Source organism: Falco naumanni, chromosome 11 (assembly GCF_017639655.2).
Source record: "Falco naumanni isolate bFalNau1 chromosome 11, bFalNau1.pat, whole genome shotgun sequence".
Classification (NCBI taxonomy): domain Eukaryota; kingdom Metazoa; phylum Chordata; class Aves; order Falconiformes; family Falconidae; genus Falco; species Falco naumanni.
This window is the reverse complement of record NC_054064.1, coordinates 24596200-24605021: the sequence shown is the minus strand read 5'-3', so window position 1 is coordinate 24605021 and position 8822 is coordinate 24596200.

Sequence of the window (8822 nt, the reverse complement as noted above, 5' to 3'; positions counted from 1 at the left end):
TTGTTCTTTCATTGATCCAGATATATTTTGTTCAAATACAAGTTATCATCCAGAAAGACTTTCAGTCTTGATTTAAAACTCCACATAACAGAGTATTGCCAATGCTCCTGATCATTTGTTTCCTCAGTGTTAAAGATTATCCCTAATTTAACATGTTTCAGCTTTCAGCCACAGGTTCTCGCTAAAGCCTGTTGTATTAAAGAGTTCTTCAGTATTCAGCTTTGCTTTCCTGCTCAGCAAACTGCTCCTTAGCAATTAGCTCCATATTAGCTCTATTGAGTTTACATATGTCATTACAACATGTACCCTCTCTCCTTAAATCATACTTAAGGCTCTTCCCTGTACCTTCTCCAGTCATTAATATCCTCCCTAAATTGTACAAAACAAAGCCACGCTCCATGGCATGTTAAGGCTGACCTACAGAGAGAGCACCATGTCCCTGCCTCTCTACACACCGCCCTAATTGCAGTGCCCATGTCTACAAGAGCATTGTTCTGATTATTTGCATGCCTTCAGCGTCCATGTGTTAACGATTCCTCATTTTTTTCTTGGCATTACTCTTTTCCACTATACAGCTCCCTGGTCCCAGAGCTGTGAACTGTGATCTTAACTCCTAGGCTTATTGCTTTGAACTTGGTTGTATTACAAAACCTTCATGTGAATATACCAGCCTTCCTAAGCTGCTGTTTGTTCTCTCTAGCTGCTTTATACTCACAGTAATTTACATCTTAGACAATCTCTCTGTCACTCAACAATACTATCAGTGGTGATTTTACATTTACAGAAAGGCTAGGATAACTCAGATAAATCAAAATTAACACAAATCACTAAAAATCAGACTACAAAAATATACTGTGAAGGCAAAGCAGGGAAAAGAAAGACCCAAGTTACCGATGACTGCAGACATCCCCAGCTAATGCTGACCTGATTTGGTAAGTGCCTGCTGTGCATCACACCTCAAAAGCACATGTCCTGCTTCTGGACCCACACTGGCCCAGACAAGTGAAATGTCTCTGTATTTCGTGACGCTAGACTTAACTAAGATCTTTATCAAAATGTCACAATGGTAGATCAAATGCTTTGTGAAATATGTTCCTACACTAATCTGTAGGAAGCAGGCTTTATCAATAAACTAGATTGAATTTATCAACAAGACAATGTTGATAAAAATAAAAATTATTGCCAATTATTGATTTATTTATGACCTGGCTAAGTATCAGTATTTGTACTGCGCTCCTTGGGACTGATGTCACGTTAACCATAACACAGCTAGCTGGGTCAGCCTGCTTGCTCTGTTTATTTAATTTTTTTTCCTTAAAAATTGGCACAGTACTATGAGTCTTCTGAAATTTCACTGAAATGCCAGGAGTTACGACAAATGAGATCTCTCTTGACAGTTCTATTAGAGCTTTTTAGTACAGGTTATCTGAGCCTGTTACTTTACAGCTGTTAATGTTACTTATGATGATGAACCTCATCTTTAATTACTTGCAGACTGAAAAGGATTTCATCACCCTTCTGTAATACAAATACTTCACCCTGCATATATTTCAATACTAAGCATTATTACCAAAACTTGCCCACTGTATCTTGTGCCATTGCAAGGCATTCTTCATCAGGTTACTCAGCTGTTTCCACCTTCAGCTTAGTTGTGCCAGCCACAATTTCCTGTAGTACCTTTGGAGTCCTCACTCTATCTTTATAGTTCATAATTCTCCTTGGATATTGATTGCAATATAGCTTCCTTTTTAAAAAATAATAAGCATCCATAATTATGACATTTTCAACTTCTGTTGCATTTTTCATGTGCAGGTTTTATGCAGAACATTTTATAAATATTCATTAATCTTCAAAATATACCTGAGAGGAAAATAAGTAGTGAGAAGCAAACTGAGTCAGTGGTAAAGAGTCAGTAAGACACTTATCTGATCACTGGAAGTATTGCAGAACTAGGACTAGCACAGACAAGTTCTGTTTCAATGCCTTATTTCATGCTGCAAGTGGAGTTGCACTTTGTAAGGTGATCCTTCAACTAGAGTTATGCAAAAATCATAGAATCATTTAGATTGGAAAAGACCCTTAAGACCATTGAGTCCAACCGTTAACCAAGCACTGTCAAGTCCACCACTAAACCATGTTCCCAAGCACCACATCTACACGCCTTTTAAATACCTTCAGGGATGGCGACTCCAGCATGTCACTGGGCAGCCTGTTCCAGTGCCTGACAGCTCTTTTGGTGAAAACATTTTTCCTAATACCCAATCGAAACCTCTCCTGATGCAACTTGACACCATTTCCTCTTGTCCTATTGCTTGTTACTTGGGAGAAGAGACCCACCTGGCTGCAGCCTTCTGTCAGGGAGCTGTAGAGAGCGATAAGGTCTGCTCTCAGCCTCCTTTTCCCCAGGCCAAACACCCCCAGTTCCCTCAGCCACTCCTCATAAGACTTGTGCTCTAGACCCTTCACCAGCTTCATTGCCCTTCTCTGGACACCCTTCAGCATTTTATGAAATAGAGCATTTCAAAAGCCTGAGCATTCAAAAACTAGAACAAGCTGTTAAACAATGCATTTCCATGTAGCTTGAAGGATAAAGAAAATATTAAAATAATAATTGTTAGATTATTTAAGACACACAATGTCAAAACAGGCTAGTTTCCCTTGCTGAGAGACAACCAGCCTGCAGAAAATGGAAAGCTGTAGATGAGATATGGCTTTTTAAGGGTTTTGATAGTATTTGATGCAACATTCTGATAAGCCAACTGAGAAAACCGAAGTGCAAATGAAATCACCATAACACGGGTGCACAACTGATTAAAAAATATATTAAAATATTACTATGAGTATATTGTCATTAAACTCAGGCAGGTCTTCTGTTAGGAATCCCACAGGGCCTGTTCTGAATGTAGTCAACAGTTTTGTTTACTCAGGCAATGAAGTAGAGATGTTGCAAGCACTTTGAAGGACAAGATTAGAATAAAAACAATCTTTCTAACCAGAGAACTAGTCCAAGCCTCCAAAGGTGAAATTCTGAAAAGGGAGATGAAAAATGCTTGCATTGAGGAAAGGTAAATCAAGGAAAAAATTCACCCAGGAAAATACATGGCAAGGGAACAGCAGAGCAGCCAAGGAGCTGGGGTGTGTGGTAGCAATCTTTTAAGGTTTCAGTGTATGCAGAGCCATGGAAGTCCTGACTCACAAAGCAAGAGATGCAGGACCTACAGACATCCTACTTACAGTTACTCACAGTTTGTGAAGTATCGCACACACATTCCATGGAGGCTCTGCTTCTGGAATGACCCCACTGCGAACAGGCTGTGGAATGTGGTGGGTATTAGGCAGTTTATCCATCTTCTCAAGGAAAGCAGCTCAGAATCTCTGTCAATGCAAGTGCAGTATGTTCTAGGAGAGCAAACATGCTCTTTGTGTATGTCTAATGACTATATAAAATAAAGGGAATAAAATTAACTGAATTTATGCACATTTTCTGATCATTTTCCTTGTTTTTTTCTTTCCAAAATGTTTGCATAACTTGGAGTCATTTTTAAAAATGCCACATGCTCTAGACAGCACGTGGATCTGTTGTGTACTGTACTCTATAATACAAAGGAACACAGTGATTTAGACAAGAAGAGTTAAGTAAAGAGTTCAAAAAGCATTAGGATTTGGATTACAGTTTGAAACATTGCCAGACTTTACTAATGGCAACACTAAAGTCCCATGTGTCTGAAGACTGATAGTTCTCAAGCACAACTCATTTTTCCTTTTGGCAAAAAAAAGACCTGCACCTTTGATAAACTTACCTTAGCAAGCAGGTCTAATGTAGTGGGAAGCTCCAGGACAACTCCAGACAACAGTGAAAAAAGAGCCAAGCTTTGAAATCAATCATCTACTTCAGTTAAGTGCGAGGACACAGTTAGGATCAGACCCCGGTGATCTCGCAACTTTCAACATCTCCAAGAAAAAGCTGCAGTGATCCCCTACTACTGAGATTTAACTTCTCAGAGAAATGAGGGGGAAAACTCTCTCTGCTGCACAGTTTTGCTTCCCTTTAGCTACTAAAAGCATAACTCTCCTGCCTCTGTTTTGATCACCAACTGCTATCCAAGTCTTAGTATTCTTTTGGCCTCCTTCCTTAGAAATGCAGCAAGCTCTCTGTGGAGTTTGCCTTGGTTCCCCTCTCAGACAGCTGTGATTAATTCAATGTTCAAGCTCTTGAGTTAATTCTCTCATTAGATCACTTTCCTTCTTCATGGAATGATTATTCCCACAGGAGAAATGAGAAAGACTAAAACAATATTGTGCTAGTATCTGACATGCTGCATCCAGGATGTTTACTTTAAATCAAATTGCCTGGAATTGCTCCAGATCTATGGCTTAAACACAAGAATCTTAACTGGTGGGGAACTGTAGCCATGCATGTTGCACAACTTTCCCAGTTTCACTGGAATTCCTCCAAACCTCCTGCTAGGTAAGTGTACCCAGAACACAAACCTCTCCACACAAGTAGGTCAGATGACACAATCCTTTCATTGCTAGGGTATACCTTAAGACTAAAAAAGTCCTCTTTTTATTACTTTTTATCATACACCAATCACCTTTCTACCCAATGCTATTGTGAAGGTGAAGCCTGGAGCACACAGCAGTGAAATATTGCCGGTGCTCCTGAAATCACAAGCCATTATCTGTGCATTACTCACTGGGAATGTCACATTCCCTCTGGAGGCTCTTGCAGCTCTGGCATGCTCCCCAGTTTTGATGCCTGCCAAATGGCTCCCCGGGGTATGGCTGGTCACTGGAAGGCATCACCCCACTCAGTTGGACTCTAGCACAGCCTGCTTCTCAGTACCTTTGGTGCAATGTGGATACTCAGGAGGGTTTCCTTAATACCCAGTTCAAGAATACTAAACCTATCTGGACTGACAACTCTGGTATCAGGCAGTTACCTTAATGTCACCTTTACCTGAAGCCGTATTACAGTGAAAGTAATAAAAACACTTAATTACAAATTCCAAAATAGACAAAAAAGTTCTAAGAGAAGAGAAGAATCGTGCAGCATGGCACTTCAATGAGCTTTACAGTTTCCCTAGCCATTAACAGTTCAGCTGAGAAATTGACAGAGCCATCACCACCTTGCTGGTAGCACAGGCCCTATATTCTGGGGCTGCCTGTGCAGAAAGACTGGTTTTGGGGACCCCTATTGCTCTCCATCCTTGGGTCAATTTCAGTTCAGACCTCTATCCTGCACGTGCACAAACACACACACATAATCATCAAGATTCATTAACCCTCACAGAAATGAAGGTAATAGCTCCTGAGTGTGGCTCAAACCTGCTGAGGGAGTGTTTCCATGCCTGGCTTAGGTCTGGAAAATGTGTTCTCTGTGAAGCACAATGCCTTTACCCGCTGAGATGGAAAACATTCAGACCCTGAAGGGAAGCTTTTTCATCCACTAAAGCTTATATATCACATAAAAACATAAGCTGACAACATGTTTATGCAGATATCTAATTAGAATCTAGTGTCCGTAGCTCATTAGAGGCTTTTGGCTGAGTAGATAACATGATATCCTGTCCCACTGGGGTGATAATGGCTTAACCTCCATTGCCTTTGAGGAATACCTTGAAAGTACCCAGGGAGCCCCTTTTCTCCTCCAGTTACATGACTGTGAACTCCAGCAGCCTCTCCCATCTCCCTGCTACTAGGGGCTGCAAATTCATGATGCCACACATGATGCGCTCCACTAAAATGTGCATCAACAGAGAATGCTGATCTGTATTGTTAACCTTGGGCATCCACAGTAAATGAAACACCTGGACAAATGTAGGCCTTAACAGAAAGATGTCTTGGAAGTGTGAGAGATGTAGCTTAGTGCACTACAGATATTTCTAGTCCTCATAAACTCTCAGTGGCTCTGTACCTTCTGCAATTCTGGCTTCCCTGAGAGAAGGCTGACTTCAAGTCCTTAAGAAACTTAGGAAAGTGGAACAAAAATGGTCATATCCTATTAAGGCTTTGTGACCTGGACACTAAAACACAAAGCAAGCTCCTTTCCCTTTTGGTGAGGCTCTCTAACACCTCTCCTTTGACAGGTTAAGTGCATTAAAATACAAGTAGTAACTGCAGTGGGTAATTAGCAATTAAAGTGGCAACTGACTGTACCGTTGAAAGATGATAGTAGATGCCTTAGCACAAAGTGCAGAGATGCACTGCAGTTTGGAATGGGAAGTGAAGATTTCATACTTATGGAAACTGGGGCAGGAATCTGACCTGGCACGTACCGTTTGGCTTTCATGGAGAGTGGCTCCCTATCACAAAACATCCCACAGGGTTTGTTGTACCTACAAATAGTCAAAGCCCAAGTTTCATGTCTCCTCTGCAAGAGAGAATTTTAGCAGCCAAGTATGGTAAGGATACTTCGTGAATACTAAGTCAAAATGATCCCCAAAGCTATAGGTATGATGGACAGACTTCTGACTAGAGGCAGACAGGCAAAACCACACCTTCAAATCGATTTTTTCTTTTAGGTTTTTTTTGAAACTAAAAGCCCTCCACCTTTATGGAGTTCAGGGAGGGAAAAAACCCAACAAACCCTTAGATCTAACAAAGATCATCCTGTAACAGAGGAGAACCACAACACCCCCATGCAACAGCTTTTAGCCACCCATTTTTGTTGCACGTTCAAATGTATCACCCTGTAGTAACAGCACCATCTGCAGGATTTGAGAGCAGGAGCACAGGCACCTTAGCTCAGCAGGACATCTTCCAAGCATCTGAAAAGGTTTTCCTGAGAAGCCTTCAGCCAGGGAAATCAGAGCAGCCATGGGCCTCTGTGGGATAACACAGGGAGGACTGCAATGCTTCATGGTACTCCGGCACAGCACAGGATTTTTTCAAGAGAAAGTCTGAACAGCTTGTCTGCAAGATTCTTCTCACTGAGAGGCTTTGGTGCTGTGGCAGCAGCACTTCTGGGCAGGCATGAGCAGTTGGACACGTTGAAGAGCATGCTTTTTTTGTCACCTGCCCTATATGTCCGTCGGCATTCAGCTGGCTTATTGGCAAGTGTCATGCTAGGAGCCTTTTAAATTAAAATCGAAGACATTTTTAATTCCTTCACTGCAATGACTGTCATTCTTGGTGTTAGTTAATCAAAAGGCTCCTCATTACGCAGTGCAATTTCACACTGCCAGATGTACTTTCAGACTTACTCCTGAAAATCTACAGCTTGTTTTGGGAGATGCACTGTACCGTACGGGAGCATTAGCACCATCTTGCACAGCTTTCGTGCGGGTACAGAAGCAGCACGCTGAAGCAGTGCCCTCTTCCGGAGGCAGAACCATTCAACGCCGTTAACACGGTACCGGACAGGCCTTCAGGGCAAATTTAGCAGTCTCAGCAGCGTTATTTTGTGTCTGTAAATTTGGCGCTATGGTGTGAAATCCTAGTACTGGCCAAGTGTCTAACAGCTGACATCAGCCAGCGACTGAGCCACTGGCATTTAGGAGAATTCTAAGCCTTTTACTCACAGGCCACTTCCGATGAATAAAATGTCAGCGCGCGAGGGGTCTGGTTTCTTTTACTGATTCATCAGTGAAAGAAAAATCTCAACGCATTTATTAGCCTAGCTTAAAATTTGTACTGAGTTATATCAGCATGCCTCCAACTGTGTGTGCTTGCAGAAATCTTATTTTTCTATCTGGATCTATATTTTCTGTGGGTATTTTTTTAAGACCAGCTTGAAAGGTAACTTTACCACTCTACTGTCAAGAATATAATGCTGATGAATGGAGAAACCAACAGTCCCCAGAGAGTACCACGACTCAGATCCTTCCCAGAAGCACATTTAAAAATTATTACAATGAAATGCAGAATCATGAGAAAAGCCTGAGGGGCCATGACCATTGTGGCTGTAAGCAGACATATTTTTCTTTCCCAGCCTCACAGTAAATAGATATGGAAGCATTCCAAGAGGCTCTCTGATTGCTTTTTGCTGCGGCTGCATGTCATGTTGCATGTCATGCTGCTGGAACAGTTGTGGAAAGCTCAGGAGGGATGCTTTTCTCTCAGGATCAGTGCCAGCTCTGCCAGACCCCGTGATCGTGTGCCTGTAACTCAGTATGTGATGCTCATCCTTTGGTCAGTGCTCAGGCATGTGGTGACTCAGTGAATTATACAGACTAAGGTGGAAGCATGCTCTGCGATGAAACATCAGTGCTGGAATGATGAGGAAAGCCCAAACATGGCACAACATTACAAAGTGGGTGCGTGGGCCAGTTCCGCCTCTGGTCGGTGCTGGCTCTGATGCCAGCACTGAGCAAAGGACAGGCAGTTCTCCCACCTTCCATCTCTGGGGTTTCCCCAGGCAGACAGTAGCTGTGGTTACTCACCAACACTGCCAGGTTTCTCTCTCACAAGCACAGATTAAGGCAGCTAGAAATCCAGTGTGCAAAAGCATGCCTGAAGGGAATACAACTGAGGGACAGAAACTGTGAAGTTAGTGAACAAGGTGACATCAGCACCAGGCGCAGTAAGCGAACCCATCAGAGGACCAGCTTTAACCACTGACAAAGCTCCTCACAGAGCAGGCAGCCAGCCCATGGTGCAGCAGCCAGAGGCACCCGTGGGGGCTGAACAGGCCTCACAGGGCCAAGCGACCAGGCAAGCACAGAGAGAAAGGCTCACACGGATGTACCACAACCAGAGCAGATCCACCTCTTAGGCCCCCTGAGGGAGAAGGGCGCTCAGCACGAAGAACACCCCTCAGCAAGCCCTTGTGCACAACCCACCCCCGCCAGCCCCCTGCTCGCCTCAGCGGGATGAGCAAC